Source organism: Ambystoma mexicanum, chromosome 1p (assembly GCF_040938575.1).
Source record: "Ambystoma mexicanum isolate Mex_15411 chromosome 1p, UKY_AmexF1_1, whole genome shotgun sequence".
NCBI lineage: Eukaryota > Metazoa > Chordata > Amphibia > Caudata > Ambystomatidae > Ambystoma > Ambystoma mexicanum.
In genome coordinates, this window is record NC_090921.1 from 1,026,855,277 (window position 1) to 1,026,874,506 (window position 19,230).

The 19,230-nt window shown below is 41.5% G+C and overlaps 15 non-coding genes across 15 annotated transcripts; all 15 read right to left on the minus strand.

Moving 5' to 3' along the window:
* Positions 1-1,191: 1,191 nt before the first annotated feature.
* TRNAY-GUA (transfer RNA tyrosine (anticodon GUA)) lies at positions 1,192-1,277 on the minus strand. The gene is given in 2 exon segments: positions 1,192-1,227; positions 1,241-1,277. It is a non-coding gene; the product is annotated as a tRNA-Tyr (tRNA).
* Positions 1,278-1,837: 560 nt separating this feature from the next.
* On the minus strand, positions 1,838-1,923 carry TRNAY-GUA (transfer RNA tyrosine (anticodon GUA)). The gene is given in 2 exon segments: positions 1,838-1,873; positions 1,887-1,923. It is a non-coding gene; the product is annotated as a tRNA-Tyr (tRNA).
* A 544-nt stretch (positions 1,924-2,467) lies between these two features.
* Positions 2,468-2,553, minus strand: TRNAY-GUA (transfer RNA tyrosine (anticodon GUA)). The gene is given in 2 exon segments: positions 2,468-2,503; positions 2,517-2,553. It is a non-coding gene; the product is annotated as a tRNA-Tyr (tRNA).
* Positions 2,554-3,756: 1,203 nt separating this feature from the next.
* On the minus strand, positions 3,757-3,842 carry TRNAY-GUA (transfer RNA tyrosine (anticodon GUA)). The gene is given in 2 exon segments: positions 3,757-3,792; positions 3,806-3,842. It is a non-coding gene; the product is annotated as a tRNA-Tyr (tRNA).
* Positions 3,843-5,676: 1,834 nt separating this feature from the next.
* On the minus strand, positions 5,677-5,762 carry TRNAY-GUA (transfer RNA tyrosine (anticodon GUA)). Its single transcript is given in 2 exon segments — positions 5,677-5,712; positions 5,726-5,762. It is a non-coding gene; the product is annotated as a tRNA-Tyr (tRNA).
* Positions 5,763-6,322: 560 nt separating this feature from the next.
* TRNAY-GUA (transfer RNA tyrosine (anticodon GUA)) lies at positions 6,323-6,408 on the minus strand. Its single transcript is given in 2 exon segments — positions 6,323-6,358; positions 6,372-6,408. It is a non-coding gene; the product is annotated as a tRNA-Tyr (tRNA).
* A 544-nt stretch (positions 6,409-6,952) lies between these two features.
* On the minus strand, positions 6,953-7,038 carry TRNAY-GUA (transfer RNA tyrosine (anticodon GUA)). The gene is given in 2 exon segments: positions 6,953-6,988; positions 7,002-7,038. It is a non-coding gene; the product is annotated as a tRNA-Tyr (tRNA).
* Positions 7,039-9,515: 2,477 nt separating this feature from the next.
* TRNAY-GUA (transfer RNA tyrosine (anticodon GUA)) lies at positions 9,516-9,601 on the minus strand. The gene is given in 2 exon segments: positions 9,516-9,551; positions 9,565-9,601. It is a non-coding gene; the product is annotated as a tRNA-Tyr (tRNA).
* A 1,203-nt stretch (positions 9,602-10,804) lies between these two features.
* On the minus strand, positions 10,805-10,890 carry TRNAY-GUA (transfer RNA tyrosine (anticodon GUA)). The gene is given in 2 exon segments: positions 10,805-10,840; positions 10,854-10,890. It is a non-coding gene; the product is annotated as a tRNA-Tyr (tRNA).
* A 2,480-nt stretch (positions 10,891-13,370) lies between these two features.
* TRNAY-GUA (transfer RNA tyrosine (anticodon GUA)) lies at positions 13,371-13,456 on the minus strand. The gene is given in 2 exon segments: positions 13,371-13,406; positions 13,420-13,456. It is a non-coding gene; the product is annotated as a tRNA-Tyr (tRNA).
* Positions 13,457-15,289: 1,833 nt separating this feature from the next.
* TRNAY-GUA (transfer RNA tyrosine (anticodon GUA)) lies at positions 15,290-15,375 on the minus strand. Its single transcript is given in 2 exon segments — positions 15,290-15,325; positions 15,339-15,375. It is a non-coding gene; the product is annotated as a tRNA-Tyr (tRNA).
* A 1,203-nt stretch (positions 15,376-16,578) lies between these two features.
* Positions 16,579-16,664, minus strand: TRNAY-GUA (transfer RNA tyrosine (anticodon GUA)). Its single transcript is given in 2 exon segments — positions 16,579-16,614; positions 16,628-16,664. It is a non-coding gene; the product is annotated as a tRNA-Tyr (tRNA).
* A 560-nt stretch (positions 16,665-17,224) lies between these two features.
* TRNAY-GUA (transfer RNA tyrosine (anticodon GUA)) lies at positions 17,225-17,310 on the minus strand. Its single transcript is given in 2 exon segments — positions 17,225-17,260; positions 17,274-17,310. It is a non-coding gene; the product is annotated as a tRNA-Tyr (tRNA).
* Positions 17,311-17,854: 544 nt separating this feature from the next.
* Positions 17,855-17,940, minus strand: TRNAY-GUA (transfer RNA tyrosine (anticodon GUA)). Its single transcript is given in 2 exon segments — positions 17,855-17,890; positions 17,904-17,940. It is a non-coding gene; the product is annotated as a tRNA-Tyr (tRNA).
* A 1,202-nt stretch (positions 17,941-19,142) lies between these two features.
* On the minus strand, positions 19,143-19,228 carry TRNAY-GUA (transfer RNA tyrosine (anticodon GUA)). The gene is given in 2 exon segments: positions 19,143-19,178; positions 19,192-19,228. It is a non-coding gene; the product is annotated as a tRNA-Tyr (tRNA).
* Between the last annotated feature and the right edge of the window lie 2 nt (positions 19,229-19,230).

Below are 19,230 nucleotides of genomic sequence, written 5' to 3' on the forward strand. Positions count from 1 at the left end.
ACTCTAGCAAACTCAATACGAGCTTCCACTTCAACCGTCGACTTGTAAACATCTCTTGCAATTCGTGCAAAATACTACAAATTTGGCTTGTGAGGTTCCCGAAGTGAGTAAAAGCACATCAGTTCCCAATTAAAAAAATGACCCCCTCCGCAGTCTCCCGCATGTTACTGACCACCATACTAAGGGGGAAAAGTTGAAAGGCGGCACCTCACAGGCCATCTCCTCAGAGTATTCAGCTGCGTTGGGCCTTGACAATATTTTAATATCTTGGATGGTGTATAGTGTTCTCTCATTTCCCTTGAGAAATCAAGATTGTCAAGGGGATTCTGCTGTTTTGCCAGTTCATAGCAAGAGATGGGGATCCAAAATACCTGACAGGAAACCAATGAAGATTTGTGTTGGACAGAAAAATAACGTGGCCACAGCCTCAAAGCAAAAGGCATCTATTTTCAGTGATGAAATATAATATAATTATAAATTGTCTGTTATTTTACTTTCCAAGTATTTTACTTTCCAAGTATTCAATAAAATGTGCATTTAGCAAGAGTCCTTCGAGCCGGATTTGAACCAGTGACCTAAGGATGCCTGTTTTACCATTACAGTCCTCCGCTCTACCAACTGAGCTATCGAAGGCTTGGCAAATCAACTCTAGCAAACTCAATACGAGCTTCCACTTCAACCGTCGACTTGTAAACATCTCTTGCAATTCGTGCAAAATACTACAAATTTGGCTTGTGAGGTTCCCGAATTGAGTAAAAGCACATCAGTTCCCAAAAAAAAAATGACCCCCTCCGCAGTCGCCCGCATGTTACTGACCACCATACAAAGGGGGAAAAGTTGAAAGGCGGCACCTCACAGGCCATCTCCTCAGAGTATTCAGCCGCGTTGGGCCTTGACAATATTTTAATATCTTGGATGGTGTATAGTGTTCTCTCATTTCTCTTGAGAAATCAAGATTGTCAAGGGGATTCTGCTGTTTTGCCAGTTCATAGCAAGAGATGGGGATCCAAAACACCTCACAGGAAACCAATGAAGATTTGTGTTGGACAGAAAAATAACGTGGTCACAGCCTCAAAGCAAAAGGCATCTATTTTCAGTGATGAAATATAATATAATTATAAATTGTCTGTTATTTTACTTTCCAAGTATTTTACTTTCCAAGTATTCAATAAAATGTGCATTTGGCAAAAGTCCTTCGAGCCGGATTTGAACCAGCGACCTAAGGATGCCTGTTTTACCACTACAGTCCTCCGCTCTACCAACTGAGCTATCGAAGGCTTGGCAAATCGTTCTCTAGCAAACTCAATACGAGCTTTCACTTCAACCATCGACTTGTAAACATCTCTTGCAATTCGTGCAAAATACTACAAATTTGGCTTGTGAGGTTCCCGAATTGAGTAAAAGCACATCAGTTCACAATTTAAAAAATGACCCCCTCCGCAGTCTCCCGCATGTTACTGACCACCATACAAAGGAGGAAAAGTTGAAAGGCGGCGCCTCACAGGCCATCTCCTCAGAGTATTCATCAGTGTTCGGCCTTGACAATATTTTAATATCTTGGATGGTGTATAGTGTTCTCCCATTTCCCTTGAGAAATCAAGATTGTCAAGGGGATTCTGCTGTTTTGTCAGTTCATAGCAAGAGATGGGGATCCAAAATGCCTCACAGGAAAACAACGAAGATTGGTGTCGGACAGAAAAATAACGTGGCCACAGCCTCAAAGCAAAAGGCATCTATTTTCAGTGATGAAATATAATATAATTATAAATTGTCTGTTATTTTACTTTCCAAGTATTTTACTTTCCAAGTATTCAATAAAATGTGCATTTGGCAAAAGTCCTTCGAGCCGGATTTGAACCAGCGACCTAAGGATGCCTGTTTTACCACTACAGTCCTCCGCTCTACCAACTGAGCTATCGAAGGCTTGGCAAATCGTTCTCTAGCAAACTCAATACGAGCTTTCACTTCAACCATCGACTTGTAAACATCTCTTGCAATTCGTGCAAAATACTACAAATTTGGCTTGTGAGGTTCCCGAATTGAGTAAAAGCACATCAGTTCACAATTTAAAAAATGACCCCCTCCGCAGTCTCCCGCATGTTACTGACCACCATACAAAGGAGGAAAAGTTGAAAGGCGGCGCCTCACAGGCCATCTCCTCAGAGTATTCATCAGTGTTCGGCTTTGACAATATTTTAATATCTTGGATGGTGTATAGTGTTCTCCCATTTCCCTTGAGAAATCAAGATTGTCAAGGGGATTCTGCTGTTTTGTCAGTTCATAGCAAGAGATGGGGATCCAAAATACCTCACAGGAAACCAACGAAGATTGGTGTCGGACAGAAAAATAACGTGGCCACAGCCTCAAAGCAAAAGGCATCTATTTTCAGTGATGAAATATAATATAATTATAAATTGTCTGTTATTTTACTTTCCAAGTATTCAATAAAATGTGCATTTGGCAAGAGTCCTTCGAGCCGGATTTGAACCAGCGACCTAAGGATGCCTGTTTTACCACTACAGTCCTCCGCTCTACCAACTGAGCTATCGAAGGCTTGGCAAATCAACTCTAGCAAACTCAATACGAGCTTCCACTTCAACCGTCGACTTGTAAACATCTCTTGCAATTCGTGCAAAATACTACAAATTTGGCTTGTGAGGTTCCCGAAGTGAGTAAAAGCACATCAGTTCCCAATTAAAAAAATGACCCCCTCCGCAGTCTCCCGCATGTTACTGACCACCATACTAAGGGGGAAAAGTTGAAAGGCGGCACCTCACAGGCCATCTCCTCAGAGTATTCAGCTGCGTTGGGCCTTGACAATATTTTAATATCTTGGATGGTGTATAGTGTTCTCTCATTTCCCTTGAGAAATCAAGATTGTCAAGGGGATTCTGCTGTTTTGCCAGTTCATAGCAAGAGATGGGGATCCAAAATACCTGACAGGAAACCAATGAAGATTTGTGTTGGACAGAAAAATAACGTGGCCACAGCCTCAAAGCAAAAGGCATCTATTTTCAGTGATGAAATATAATATAATTATAAATTGTCTGTTATTTTACTTTCCAAGTATTTTACTTTCCAAGTATTCAATAAAATGTGCATTTAGCAAGAGTCCTTCGAGCCGGATTTGAACCAGTGACCTAAGGATGCCTGTTTTACCATTACAGTCCTCCGCTCTACCAACTGAGCTATCGAAGGCTTGGCAAATCAACTCTAGCAAACTCAATACGAGCTTCCACTTCAACCGTCGACTTGTAAACATCTCTTGCAATTCGTGCAAAATACTACAAATTTGGCTTGTGAGGTTCCCGAATTGAGTAAAAGCACATCAGTTCCCAAAAAAAAAATGACCCCCTCCGCAGTCGCCCGCATGTTACTGACCACCATACAAAGGGGGAAAAGTTGAAAGGCGGCACCTCACAGGCCATCTCCTCAGAGTATTCAGCCGCGTTGGGCCTTGACAATATTTTAATATCTTGGATGGTGTATAGTGTTCTCTCATTTCTCTTGAGAAATCAAGATTGTCAAGGGGATTCTGCTGTTTTGCCAGTTCATAGCAAGAGATGGGGATCCAAAACACCTCACAGGAAACCAATGAAGATTTGTGTTGGACAGAAAAATAACGTGGTCACAGCCTCAAAGCAAAAGGCATCTATTTTCAGTGATGAAATATAATATAATTATAAATTGTCTGTTATTTTACTTTCCAAGTATTTTACTTTCCAAGTATTCAATAAAATGTGCATTTGGCAAAAGTCCTTCGAGCCGGATTTGAACCAGCGACCTAAGGATGCCTGTTTTACCACTACAGTCCTCCGCTCTACCAACTGAGCTATCGAAGGCTTGGCAAATCGTTCTCTAGCAAACTCAATACGAGCTTTCACTTCAACCATCGACTTGTAAACATCTCTTGCAATTCGTGCAAAATACTACAAATTTGGCTTGTGAGGTTCCCGAATTGAGTAAAAGCACATCAGTTCACAATTTAAAAAATGACCCCCTCCGCAGTCTCCCGCATGTTACTGACCACCATACAAAGGAGGAAAAGTTGAAAGGCGGCGCCTCACAGGCCATCTCCTCAGAGTATTCATCAGTGTTCGGCCTTGACAATATTTTAATATCTTGGATGGTGTATAGTGTTCTCCCATTTCCCTTGAGAAATCAAGATTGTCAAGGGGATTCTGCTGTTTTGTCAGTTCATAGCAAGAGATGGGGATCCAAAATGCCTCACAGGAAAACAACGAAGATTGGTGTCGGACAGAAAAATAACGTGGCCACAGCCTCAAAGCAAAAGGCATCTATTTTCAGTGATGAAATATAATATAATTATAAATTGTCTGTTATTTTACTTTCCAAGTATTTTACTTTCCAAGTATTCAATAAAATGTGCATTTGGCAAAAGTCCTTCGAGCCGGATTTGAACCAGCGACCTAAGGATGCCTGTTTTACCACTACAGTCCTCCGCTGTACCAACTGAGCTATCGAAGGCTTGGCAAATCAGTCTCTAGCAAGCTCAATACGAGCTTCCACTTCAACCGTCGACATTCAAACATCTCTTGCAATTCGTGCAAAATACTACAAATTTGGCTTGTGAGGTTCCCGAATTGAGTAAAAGCACATCAGTTCCCAATTAAAAAAATGACCCCCTCCGCAGTCTCCCGCATGTTACTGACCACCATACTAAGGGGGAAAAGTTGAAAGGCGGCACCTCACAGGACATCTCCTCAGAGTATTCAGCCGCGTTGGGCCTTGACAATATTTTATAGTTTTCTCTCATTTCCCTTGAGAAATTAAGATTGTCAAGGGGATTCTGCTGTTTTGTCAGTTCATAGCAAGAGATGGGGATCCAAAACACGTCACAGGAAACCAACGAAGATTGGTGTCGGACAGAAAAATAACGTGGCCACAGCCTCAAAGCAAAAGGCATCTATTTTCAGTGATGAAATATAATATAATTATAAATTGTCTGTTATTTTACTTTCCAAGTATTTTACTTTCCAAGTATTCAATAAAATTTGCATTTGGCAAAAGTCCTTCGAGCCGGATTTGAACCAGCGACCTAAGGATGCCTGTTTTACCACTACAGTCCTCCGCTCTACCAACTGAGCTGTCGAAGGCTTGGCAAATCATTCTCTAGCAAACTCAATACGAGCTTCCACTTCAACGTCGACTTGTAAACATCTCTTGCAATTCGTGCGAAATACTACAAATTTGGCTTGTGAGGTTCCCGAATTGAGTAAAAGCACATCAGTTCCCAATTAAAAAAATGACCCCCTCCGCAGTCTCCCGCATGTTAATGACCACCATACTAAGGGGGAAAAGTTGAAAGGCGGCGCCTCACAGGCCATCTCCTCAGAGTATTCAGCCGTGTTGGGCCTTGACAATATTTTAATATCTTGGATGGTGTATAGTGTTCTCTCATTTCTCTTGAGAAATCAAGATTGTCAAGGGGATTCTGCTGTTTTGCCAGTTCATAGCAAGAGATGGGGATCCAAAACACCTGACAGGAAACCAATGAAGATTCGTGTTGGACAGAAAAATAACGTGGTCACAGCCTCAAAGCAAAAGGCATCTATTTTCAGTGATGAAATATAATATAATTATAAATTGTCTGTTATTTTACTTTCCAAGTATTTTACTTTCCAAGTATTCAATAAAATGTGCATTTGGCAAAAGTCCTTCGAGCCGGATTTGAACCAGCGACCTAAGGATGCCTGTTTTACCACTACAGTCCTCCGCTCTACCAACTGAGCTATCGAAGGCTTGGCAAATCGTTCTCTAGCAAACTCAATACGAGCTTTCACTTCAACCATCGACTTGTAAACATCTCTTGCAATTCGTGCAAAATACTACAAATTTGGCTTGTGAGGTTCCCGAATTGAGTAAAAGCACATCAGTTCACAATTTAAAAAATGACCCCCTCCGCAGTCTCCCGCATGTTACTGACCACCATACAAAGGAGGAAAAGTTGAAAGGCGGCGCCTCACAGGCCATCTCCTCAGAGTATTCATCAGTGTTCGGCCTTGACAATATTTTAATATCTTGGATGGTGTATAGTGTTCTCCCATTTCCCTTGAGAAATCAAGATTGTCAAGGGGATTCTGCTGTTTTGTCAGTTCATAGCAAGAGATGGGGATCCAAAATGCCTCACAGGAAAACAACGAAGATTGGTGTCGGACAGAAAAATAACGTGGCCACAGCCTCAAAGCAAAAGGCATCTATTTTCAGTGATGAAATATAATATAATTATAAATTGTCTGTTATTTTACTTTCCAAGTATTTTACTTTCCAAGTATTCAATAAAATGTGCATTTGGCAAAAGTCCTTCGAGCCGGATTTGAACCAGCGACCTAAGGATGCCTGTTTTACCACTACAGTCCTCCGCTCTACCAACTGAGCTATCGAAGGCTTGGCAAATCGTTCTCTAGCAAACTCAATACGAGCTTTCACTTCAACCATCGACTTGTAAACATCTCTTGCAATTCGTGCAAAATACTACAAATTTGGCTTGTGAGGTTCCCGAATTGAGTAAAAGCACATCAGTTCACAATTTAAAAAATGACCCCCTCCGCAGTCTCCCGCATGTTACTGACCACCATACAAAGGAGGAAAAGTTGAAAGGCGGCGCCTCACAGGCCATCTCCTCAGAGTATTCATCAGTGTTCGGCTTTGACAATATTTTAATATCTTGGATGGTGTATAGTGTTCTCCCATTTCCCTTGAGAAATCAAGATTGTCAAGGGGATTCTGCTGTTTTGTCAGTTCATAGCAAGAGATGGGGATCCAAAATACCTCACAGGAAACCAACGAAGATTGGTGTCGGACAGAAAAATAACGTGGCCACAGCCTCAAAGCAAAAGGCATCTATTTTCAGTGATGAAATATAATATAATTATAAATTGTCTGTTATTTTACTTTCCAAGTATTCAATAAAATGTGCATTTGGCAAGAGTCCTTCGAGCCGGATTTGAACCAGCGACCTAAGGATGCCTGTTTTACCACTACAGTCCTCCGCTCTACCAACTGAGCTATCGAAGGCTTGGCAAATCAACTCTAGCAAACTCAATACGAGCTTCCACTTCAACCGTCGACTTGTAAACATCTCTTGCAATTCGTGCAAAATACTACAAATTTGGCTTGTGAGGTTCCCGAAGTGAGTAAAAGCACATCAGTTCCCAATTAAAAAAATGACCCCCTCCGCAGTCTCCCGCATGTTACTGACCACCATACTAAGGGGGAAAAGTTGAAAGGCGGCACCTCACAGGCCATCTCCTCAGAGTATTCAGCTGCGTTGGGCCTTGACAATATTTTAATATCTTGGATGGTGTATAGTGTTCTCTCATTTCCCTTGAGAAATCAAGATTGTCAAGGGGATTCTGCTGTTTTGCCAGTTCATAGCAAGAGATGGGGATCCAAAATACCTGACAGGAAACCAATGAAGATTTGTGTTGGACAGAAAAATAACGTGGCCACAGCCTCAAAGCAAAAGGCATCTATTTTCAGTGATGAAATATAATATAATTATAAATTGTCTGTTATTTTACTTTCCAAGTATTTTACTTTCCAAGTATTCAATAAAATGTGCATTTAGCAAGAGTCCTTCGAGCCGGATTTGAACCAGTGACCTAAGGATGCCTGTTTTACCATTACAGTCCTCCGCTCTACCAACTGAGCTATCGAAGGCTTGGCAAATCAACTCTAGCAAACTCAATACGAGCTTCCACTTCAACCGTCGACTTGTAAACATCTCTTGCAATTCGTGCAAAATACTACAAATTTGGCTTGTGAGGTTCCCGAATTGAGTAAAAGCACATCAGTTCCCAAAAAAAAAATGACCCCCTCCGCAGTCGCCCGCATGTTACTGACCACCATACAAAGGGGGAAAAGTTGAAAGGCGGCACCTCACAGGCCATCTCCTCAGAGTATTCATCAGTGTTCGGCCTTGACAATATTTTAATATCTTGGATGGTGTATAGTGTTCTCCCATTTCCCTTGAGAAATCAAGATTGTCAAGGGGATTCTGCTGTTTTGTCAGTTCATAGCAAGAGATGGGGATCCAAAATGCCTCACAGGAAAACAACGAAGATTGGTGTCGGACAGAAAAATAACGTGGCCACAGCCTCAAAGCAAAAGGCATCTATTTTCAGTGATGAAATATAATATAATTATAAATTGTCTGTTATTTTACTTTCCAAGTATTTTACTTTCCAAGTATTCAATAAAATGTGCATTTGGCAAAAGTCCTTCGAGCCGGATTTGAACCAGCGACCTAAGGATGCCTGTTTTACCACTACAGTCCTCCGCTGTACCAACTGAGCTATCGAAGGCTTGGCAAATCAGTCTCTAGCAAGCTCAATACGAGCTTCCACTTCAACCGTCGACATTCAAACATCTCTTGCAATTCGTGCAAAATACTACAAATTTGGCTTGTGAGGTTCCCGAATTGAGTAAAAGCACATCAGTTCCCAATTAAAAAAATGACCCCCTCCGCAGTCTCCCGCATGTTACTGACCACCATACTAAGGGGGAAAAGTTGAAAGGCGGCACCTCACAGGACATCTCCTCAGAGTATTCAGCCGCGTTGGGCCTTGACAATATTTTATAGTTTTCTCTCATTTCCCTTGAGAAATTAAGATTGTCAAGGGGATTCTGCTGTTTTGTCAGTTCATAGCAAGAGATGGGGATCCAAAACACGTCACAGGAAACCAACGAAGATTGGTGTCGGACAGAAAAATAACGTGGCCACAGCCTCAAAGCAAAAGGCATCTATTTTCAGTGATGAAATATAATATAATTATAAATTGTCTGTTATTTTACTTTCCAAGTATTTTACTTTCCAAGTATTCAATAAAATTTGCATTTGGCAAAAGTCCTTCGAGCCGGATTTGAACCAGCGACCTAAGGATGCCTGTTTTACCACTACAGTCCTCCGCTCTACCAACTGAGCTGTCGAAGGCTTGGCAAATCATTCTCTAGCAAACTCAATACGAGCTTCCACTTCAACGTCGACTTGTAAACATCTCTTGCAATTCGTGCGAAATACTACAAATTTGGCTTGTGAGGTTCCCGAATTGAGTAAAAGCACATCAGTTCCCAATTAAAAAAATGACCCCCTCCGCAGTCTCCCGCATGTTAATGACCACCATACTAAGGGGGAAAAGTTGAAAGGCGGCGCCTCACAGGCCATCTCCTCAGAGTATTCAGCCGTGTTGGGCCTTGACAATATTTTAATATCTTGGATGGTGTATAGTGTTCTCTCATTTCCCTTGAGAAATCAAGATTGTCAAGGGGATTCTGCTGTTTTGCCAGTTCATAGCAAGAGATGGGGATCCAAAACACCTGACAGGAAACCAATGAAGATTCGTGTTGGACAGAAAAATAACGTGGCCACAGCCTCAAAGCAAAAGGCATCTATTTTCAGTGATGAAATATAATATAATTATAAATTGTCTGTTATTTTACTTTCCAAGTATTTTACTTTCCAAGTATTCAATAAAATGTGCATTTGGCAAGAGTCCTTCGAGCCGGATTTGAACCAGCGACCTAAGGATGCCTGTTTTACCACTACAGTCCTCCGCTCTACCAACTGAGCTATCGAAGGCTTGGCAGATCAACTCTAGCAAACTCAATACGAGCTTCCACTTCAACCGTCGACTTGTAAACATCTCTTTCAATTCGTGCAAAATACTACAAATTTGGCTTGTGAGGTTCCCGAAGTGAGTAAAAGCACATCAGTTCCCAATTAAAAAAATGACCCCCTCCGCAGTCTCCCGCATGTTACTGACCACCATACTAAGGGGGAAAAGTTGAAAGGCGGCACCTCACAGGCCATCTCCTCAGAGTATTCAGCTGCGTTGGGCCTTGACAATATTTTAATATCTTGGATGGTGTATAGTGTTCTCTCATTTCCCTTGAGAAATCAAGATTGTCAAGGGGATTCTGCTGTTTTGCCAGTTCATAGCAAGAGATGGGGATCCAAAATACCTGACAGGAAACCAATGAAGATTTGTGTTGGACAGAAAAATAACGTGGCCACAGCCTCAAAGCAAAAGGCATCTATTTTCAGTGATGAAATATAATATAATTATAAATTGTCTGTTATTTTACTTTCCAAGTATTTTACTTTCTAAGTATTCAATAAAATGTGCATTTAGCAAGAGTCCTTCGAGCCGGATTTGAACCAGTGACCTAAGGATGCCTGTTTTACCACTACAGTCCTCCGCTCTACCAACTGAGCTATCGAAGGCTTGGCAAATCAACTCTAGCAAACTCAATACGAGCTTCCACTTCAACCGTCGACTTGTAAACATCTCTTGCAATTCGTGCAAAATACTACAAATTAGGCTTGTGAGGTTCCCGAATTGAGTAAAAGCACATCAGTTCCCAAAAAAAAAATGACCCCCTCCGCAGTCGCCCGCATGTTACTGACCACCATACTAAGGGGGAAAAGTTGAAAGGCTGCACCTCACAGGCCATCTCCTCAGAGTATTCAGCCGCGTTGGGCCTTGACAATATTTTAATATCTTGGATGGTGTATAGTGTTCTCTCATTTCTCTTGAGAAATCAAGATTGTCAAGGGGATTCTGCTGTTTTGCCAGTTCATAGCAAGAGATGGGGATCCAAAACACCTCACAGGAAACCAATGAAGATTCGTGTTGGACAGAAAAATAACGTGGTCACAGCCTCAAAGCAAAAGGCATCTATTTTCAGTGATGAAATATAATATAATTATAAATTGTCTGTTATTTTACTTTCCAAGTATTTTACTTTCCAAGTATTCAATAAAATGTGCATTTGGCAAAAGTCCTTCAAGCCGGATTTGAACCAGCGACCTAAGGATGCCTGTTTTACCACTACAGTCCTCCGCTCTACCAACTGAGCTATCGAAGGCTTGGCAAATCGTTCTCTAGCAAACTCAATACGAGCTTTCACTTCAACCATCGACTTGTAAACATCTCTTGCAATTCGTGCAAAATACTACAAATTTGGCTTGTGAGGTTCCCGAATTGAGTAAAAGCACATCAGTTCACAATTTAAAAAATGACCCCCTCCGCAGTCTCCCGCATGTTACTGACCACCATACAAAGGAGGAAAAGTTGAAAGGCGGCGCCTCACAGGCCATCTCCTCAGAGTATTCATCAGTGTTCGGCCTTGACAATATTTTAATATCTTGGATGGTGTATAGTGTTCTCCCATTTCCCTTGAGAAATCAAGATTGTCAAGGGGATTCTGCTGTTTTGTCAGTTCATAGCAAGAGATGGGGATCCAAAACACCTCACAGGAAACCAATGAAGATTCGTGTTGGACAGAAAAATAACATGGTCACAGCCTCAAAGCAAAAGGCATCTATTTTCAGTGATGAAATATAATATAATTATAAATTGTCTGTTATTTTACTTTCCAAGTATTTTACTTTCCAAGTATTCAATAAAATGTGCATTTGGCAAAAGTCCTTCGAGCCGGATTTGAACCAGCGACCTAAGGATAACTGTTTTACCACTACAGTCCTCCGCTGTACCAACTGAGCTATCGAAGGCTTGGCAAATCAGTCTCTAGCAAGCTCAATACGAGCTTCCACTTCAACCGTCGACATTCAAACATCTCTTGCACTTCGTGCAAAATACTACAAATTTGGCTTGTGAGGTTCCCGAATTGAGTAAAAGCACATCAGTTCCCAATTAAAAAAATGACCCCCTCCGCAGTCTCCCGCATGTTACTGACCACCATACTAAGGGGGAAAAGTTGAAAGGCGGCACCTCACAGGCCATCTCCTCAGAGTATTCAGCCGCGTTGGGCCTTGACAATATTTTAATATCTTGGATGGTGTATAGTGCTCTCTCATTTCCCTTGAGAAATCAAGATTGTCAAGGGGATTCTGCTGTTTTGCCAGTTCATAGCAAGAGATGGGGATCCAAAACACCTCACAGGAAACCAATGAAGATTCGTGTTGGACAGAAAAATAACATGGTCACAGCCTCAAAGCAAAAGGCATCTATTTTCAGTGATGAAATATAATATAATTATAAATTGTCTGTTATTTTACTTTCCAAGTATTTTACTTTCCAAGTATTCAATAAAATGTGCATTTGGAAAAAGTCCTTCTAGCCGGATTTGGACCAGCGACCTAAGGATGCCTGTTTTACCACTACAGTCCTCCGCTGTACCAACTGAGCTATCGAAGGCTTGGCAAATCAGTCTCTAGCAAGCTCAATACGAGCTTCCACTTCAACCGTCGACATTCAAACATCTCTTGCAATTCGTGCAAAATACTACAAATTTGGCTTGTGAGGTTCCCGAATTGAGTAAAAGCACATCAGTTCCCAATTAAAAAAATTACCCCCTCCGCAGTCTCCCGCATGTTAATGACCACCATACTAAGGGGGAAAAGTTGAAAGGCGGCGCCTCACAGGCCATTTCCTCAGAGTATTCAGCCGTGTTGGGCCTTGACAATATTTTAATATCTTGGATGGTGTATAGTGTTCTCTCATTTCCCTTGAGAAATCAAGATTGTCAAGGGGATTCTGCTGTTTTGCCAGTTCATAGCAAGAGATGGGGATCCAAAACACCTGACAGGAAACCAATGAAGATTCGTGTTGGACAGAAAAATAACGTGGCCACAGCCTCAAAGCAAAAGGCATCTATTTTCAGTGATGAAATATAATATAATTATAAATTGTCTGTTATTTTACTTTCCAAGTATTTTACTTTCCAAGTATTCAATAAAATGTGCATTTGGCAAAAGTTCTTTGAGCCGGATTTGAACCAGCGACCTAAGGATGCCTGTTTTACCACTACAGTCCTCCACTCTACCAACTGAGCTATCAAAGGCTTGGTAAATCAACTCTAGCAAACTCAATACGAGCGTCCACTTCAACCGTCGACTTGTAAACATCTCTTGCAATTCGTGCAAAATACTACAAATTTGGCTTGTGAGGTTCCCGAATTGAGTAAAAGCACATCAGTTCCCAATTAAAAAAATGACCCCCTCCGCAGTCTCCCGCATGTTACTGACCACCATACTAAGGGGGAAAAGTTGAAAGGCGGCACCTCACAGGCCATCTCCTCAGAGTATTCAGCCGCGTTGGGCCTTGACAATATTTTATAGTGTTCTCTCATTTCCCTTGAGAAATCAAGATTGTCAAGGGGATTCTGCTGTTTTGTCAGTTCATAGCAAGAGATGGGGATCCAAAACACGTCACAGGAAACCAACGAAGATTGGTGTCGGACAGAAAAATAACGTGGCCACAGCCTCAAAGCAAAAGGCATCTATTTTCAGTGATGAAATATAATATAATTATAAATTGTCTGTTATTTTACTTTCCAAGTATTTTACTTTCCAAGTATTCAATAAAATTTGCATTTGGCAAAAGTCCTTCGAGCCGGATTTGAACCAGCGACCTAAGGATGCCTGTTTTACCACTACAGTCCTCCGCTCTACCAACTGAGCTATCGAAGGCTTGGCAAATCATTCTCTAGCAAACTCAATACGAGCTTCCACTTCAACCGTCGACTTGTAAACATCTCTTGCAATTCGTGCAAAATACTACAAATTTGGCTTGTGAGGTTCCCGAATTGAGTAAAAGCACATCAGTTCCCAATTTAAAAAATGACCCCCTCCGCAGTCTCCCGCATGTTAATGACCACCATACTAAGGGGGAAAAGTTGAAAGGCGGCGCCTCACAGGCCATCTCCTCAGAGTATTCAGCCGTGTTGGGCCTTGACAATATTTTAATATCTTGGATGGTGTATAGTGTTCTCTCATTTCCCTTGAGAAATCAAGATTGTCAAGGGGATTCTGCTGTTTTGCCAGTTCATAGCAAGAGATGGGGATCCAAAACACCTGACAGGAAACCAATGAAGATTCGTGTTGGACAGAAAAATAACGTGGCCACAGCCTCAAAGCAAAAGGCATCTATTTTCAGTGATGAAATATAATATAATTATAAATTGTCTGTTATTTTACTTTCCAAGTATTTTACTTTCCAAGTATTCAATAAAATGTGCATTTGGCAAGAGTCCTTCGAGCCAGATTTGAACCAGCGACCTAAGGATGCCTGTTTTACCACTACAGTCCTCCGCTCTACCAACTGAGCTATCAAAGGCTTGGCAAATCATTCTCTAGCAAACTCAATACGAGCTTCCACTTCAACCGTCGACTTGTAAACATCTCTTGCAATTTATGCAAAATACTACAAATTTGGCTTGTGAGGTTCCCGAATTGAGTAAAAGCACATCAGTTCCCAATTAAAAAAATTACCCCCTCCGCAGTCTCCCGCATGTTAATGACCACCATACTAAGGGGGAAAAGTTGAAAGGCGGCGCCTCACAGGCCATCTCCTCAGAGTATTCAGCCGTGTTGGGCCTTGACAATATTTTAATATCTTGGATGGTGTATAGTGTTCTCTCATTTCCCTTGAGAAATCAAGATTGTCAAGGGGATTCTGCTGTTTTGCCAGTTCATAGCAAGAGATGGGGATCCAAAACACGTCACAGGAAACCAATGAAGATTCGTGTTGGACAGAAAAATAACGTGGCCACAGCCTCAAAGCAAAAGGCATCTATTTTCAGTGATGAAATATAATATAATTATAAATTGTCTGTTATTTTACTTCCAAGTATTTTACTTTCCAAGTATTCAATAAAATTTGCATTTGGCAAAAGTCCTTCGAGCCCGATTTGAACCAGCGACCTAAGGATGCCTGTTTTACCACTACAGTCCTCTGCTCTACCAACTGAGCTATCGAAGGCTTGGCAAATCGTTCTCTAGCAAACTCAATACGAGCTTCCACTTCAACGTCGACTTGTAAACATCTCTTGCAATTCGTGCAAAATACTACAAATTTGGCTTGTGAGGTTCCCGAATTGAGTAAAAGCACATCAGTTCCCAATTAAAAAAATGACCCCCTCCGCAGTCTCCCGCATGTTAATGACCACCATACTAAGGGGGAAAAGTTGAAAGGCGGCGCCTCACAGGCCATCTCCTCAGAGTATTCAGCCGTGTTGGGCCTTGACAATATTTTAATATCTTGGATGGTGTATAGTGTTCTCTCATTTCCCTTGAGAAATCAAGATTGTCAAGGGGATTCTGCTGTTTTGCCAGTTCATAGCAAGAGATGGGGATCCAAAACACCTGACAGGACCCAATGAAGATTCGTGTTGGACAGAAAAATAACGTGGCCACAGCCTCAAAGCAAAAGGCATCTATTTTCAGTGATGAAATATAATATAATTATAAATTGTCTGTTATTTTACTTTCCAAGTATTCAATAAAATGTGCATTTGGCAAGAGTCCTTCGAGCCGGATTTGAACCAGCGACCTAAGGATGCCTGTTTTACCACTACAGTCCTCCGCTCTACCAACTGAGCTATCGAAGGCTTGGCAAATCAACTCTAGCAAACTCAATACGAGCTTCCACTTCAACCGTCGACTTGTAAACATCTCTTGCAATTCGTGCAAAATACTACAAATTTGGCTTGTGAGGTTCCCGAAGTGAGTAAAAGCACATCAGTTCCCAATTAAAAAAATGACCCCCTCCGCAGTCTCCCGCATGTTACTGACCACCATACTAAGGGGGAAAAGTTGAAAGGCGGCACCTCACAGGCCATCTCCTCAGAGTATTCAGCTGCGTTGGGCCTTGACAATATTTTAATATCTTGGATGGTGTATAGTGTTCTCTCATTTCCCTTGAGAAATCAAGATTGTCAAGGGGATTCTGCTGTTTTGCCAGTTCATAGCAAGAGATGGGGATCCAAAATACCTGACAGGAAACCAATGAAGATTTGTGTTGGACAGAAAAATAACGTGGCCACAGCCTCAAAGCAAAAGGCATCTATTTTCAGTGATGAAATATAATATAATTATAAATTGTCTGTTATTTTACTTTCCAAGTATTTTACTTTCCAAGTATTCAATAAAATGTGCATTTAGCAAGAGTCCTTCGAGCCGGATTTGAACCAGTGACCTAAGGATGCCTGTTTTACCACTACAGTCCTCCGCTCTACCAACTGAGCTATCGAAGGCTTGGCAAATCAACTCTAGCAAACTCAATACGAGCTTCCACTTCAACCGTCGACTTGTAAACATCTCTTGCAATTCGTGCAAAATACTACAAATTTGGCTTGTGAGGTTCCCGAATTGAGTAAAAGCACATCAGTTCCCAAAAAAAAAATGACCCCCTCCGCAGTCGCCCGCATGTTACTGACCACCATACTAAGGGGGAAAAGTTGAAAGGCGGCACCTCACAGGCCATCTCCTCAGAGTATTCAGCCGCGTTGGGCCTTGACAATATTTTAATATCTTGGATGGTGTATAGTGTTCTCTCATTTCTCTTGAGAAATCAAGATTGTCAAGGGGATTCTGCTGTTTTGCCAGTTCATAGCAAGAGATGGGGATCCAAAACACCTCACAGGAAACCAATGAAGATTTGTGTTGGACAGAAAAATAACGTGGTCACAGCCTCAAAGCAAAAGGCATCTATTTTCAGTGATGAAATATAATATAATTATAAATTGTCTGTTATTTTACTTTCCAAGTATTTTACTTTCCAAGTATTCAATAAAATGTGCATTTGGCAAAAGTCCTTCGAGCCGGATTTGAACCAGCGACCTAAGGATGCCTGTTTTACCACTACAGTCCTCCGCTCTACCAACTGAGCTATCGAAGGCTTGGCAAATCGTTCTCTAGCAAACTCAATACGAGCTTTCACTTCAACCATCGACTTGTAAACATCTCTTGCAATTCGTGCAAAATACTACAAATTTGGCTTGTGAGGTTCCCGAATTGAGTAAAAGCACATCAGTTCACAATTTAAAAAATGACCCCCTCCGCAGTCTCCCGCATGTTACTGACCACCATACAAAGGAGGAAAAGTTGAAAGGCGGCGCCTCACAGGCCATCTCCTCAGAGTATTCATCAGTGTTCGGCCTTGACAATATTTTAATATCTTGGATGGTGTATAGTGTTCTCCCATTTCCCTTGAGAAATCAAGATTGTCAAGGGGATTCTGCTGTTTTGTCAGTTCATAGCAAGAGATGGGGATCCAAAATACCTCACAGGAAAACAACGAAGATTGGTGTCGGACAGAAAAATAACGTGGTCACAGCCTCAAAGCAAAAGGCATCTATTTTCAGTGATGAAATATAATATAATTATAAATTGTCTGTTATTTTACTTTCCAAGTATTTTACTTTCCAAGTATTCAATAAAATGTGCATTTGGCAAAAGTCCTTCGAGCCGGATTTGAACCAGCGACCTAAGGATGCCTGTTTTACCACTACAGTCCTCCGCTCTACCAACTGAGCTATCGAAGGCTTGGCAAATCGTTCTCTAGCAAACTCAATACGAGCTTTCACTTCAACCATCGACTTGTAAACATCTCTTGCAATTCGTGCAAAATACTACAAATTTGGCTTGTGAGGTTCCCGAATTGAGTAAAAGCACATCAGTTCACAATTTAAAAAATGACCCCCTCCGCAGTCTCCCGCATGTTACTGACCACCATACAAAGGAGGAAAAGTTGAAAGGCGGCGCCTCACAGGCCATCTCCTCAGAGTATTCATCAGTGTTCGGCTTTGACAATATTTTAATATCTTGGATGGTGTATAGTGTTCTCCCATTTCCCTTGAGAAATCAAGATTGTCAAGGGGATTCTGCTGTTTTGTCAGTTCATAGCAAGAGATGGGGATCCAAAATACCTCACAGGAAACCAACGAAGATTGGTGTCGGACAGAAAAATAACGTGGCCACAGCCTCAAAGCAAAAGGCATCTATTTTCAGTGATGAAATATAATATAATTATAAATTGTCTGTTATTTTACTTTCCAAGTATTCAATAAAATGTGCATTTGGCAAGAGTCCTTCGAGCCGGATTTGAACCAGCGACCTAAGGATGCCTGTTTTACCACTACAGTCCTCCGCTCTACCAACTGAGCTATCGAAGGCTTGGCAAATCAACTCTAGCAAACTCAATACGAGCTTCCACTTCAACCGTCGACTTGTAAACATCTCTTGCAATTCGTGCAAAATACTACAAATTTGGCTTGTGAGGTTCCCGAAGTGAGTAAAAGCACATCAGTTCCCAATTAAAAAAATGACCCCCTCCGCAGTCTCCCGCATGTTACTGACCACCATACTAAGGGGGAAAAGTTGAAAGGCGGCACCTCACAGGCCATCTCCTCAGAGTATTCAGCTGCGTTGGGCCTTGACAATATTTTAATATCTTGGATGGTGTATAGTGTTCTCTCATTTCCCTTGAGAAATCAAGATTGTCAAGGGGATTCTGCTGTTTTGCCAGTTCATAGCAAGAGATGGGGATCCAAAATACCTGACAGGAAACCAATGAAGATTTGTGTTGGACAGAAAAATAACGTGGCCACAGCCTCAAAGCAAAAGGCATCTATTTTCAGTGATGAAATATAATATAATTATAAATTGTCTGTTATTTTACTTTCCAAGTATTTTACTTTCCAAGTATTCAATAAAATGTGCATTTAGCAAGAGTCCTTCGAGCCGGATTTGAACCAGTGACCTAAGGATGCCTGTTTAACACTACAGTCCTCCGCTCTACCAACTGAGCTATCGAAGGCTTGGCAAATCAACTCTAGCAAACTCAATACGAGCTTCCACTTCAACCGTCGACTTGTAAACATCTCTTGCAATTCGTGCAAAATACTACAAATTTGGCTTGTGAGGTTCCCGAATTGAGTAAAAGCACATCAGTTCCCAAAAAAAAAATGACCCCCTCCGCAGTCGCCCGCATGTTACTGACCACCATACTAAGGGGGAAAAGTTGAAAGGCGGCACCTCACAGGCCATCTCCTCAGAGTATTCAGCCGCGTTGGGCCTTGACAATATTTTAATATCTTGGATGGTGTATAGTGTTCTCTCATTTCTCTTGAGAAATCAAGATTGTCAAGGGGATTCTGCTGTTTTGCCAGTTCATAGCAAGAGATGGGGATCCAAAACACCTCACAGGAAACCAATGAAGATTTGTGTTGGACAGAAAAATAACGTGGTCACAGCCTCAAAGCAAAAGGCATCTATTTTCAGTGATGAAATATAATATAATTATAAATTGTCTGTTATTTTACTTTCCAAGTATTTTACTTTCCAAGTATTCAATAAAATGTGCATTTGGCAAAAGTCCTTCGAGCCGGATTTGAACCAGCGACCTAAGGATGCCTGTTTTACCACTACAGTCCTCCGCTCTACCAACTGAGCTATCGAAGGCT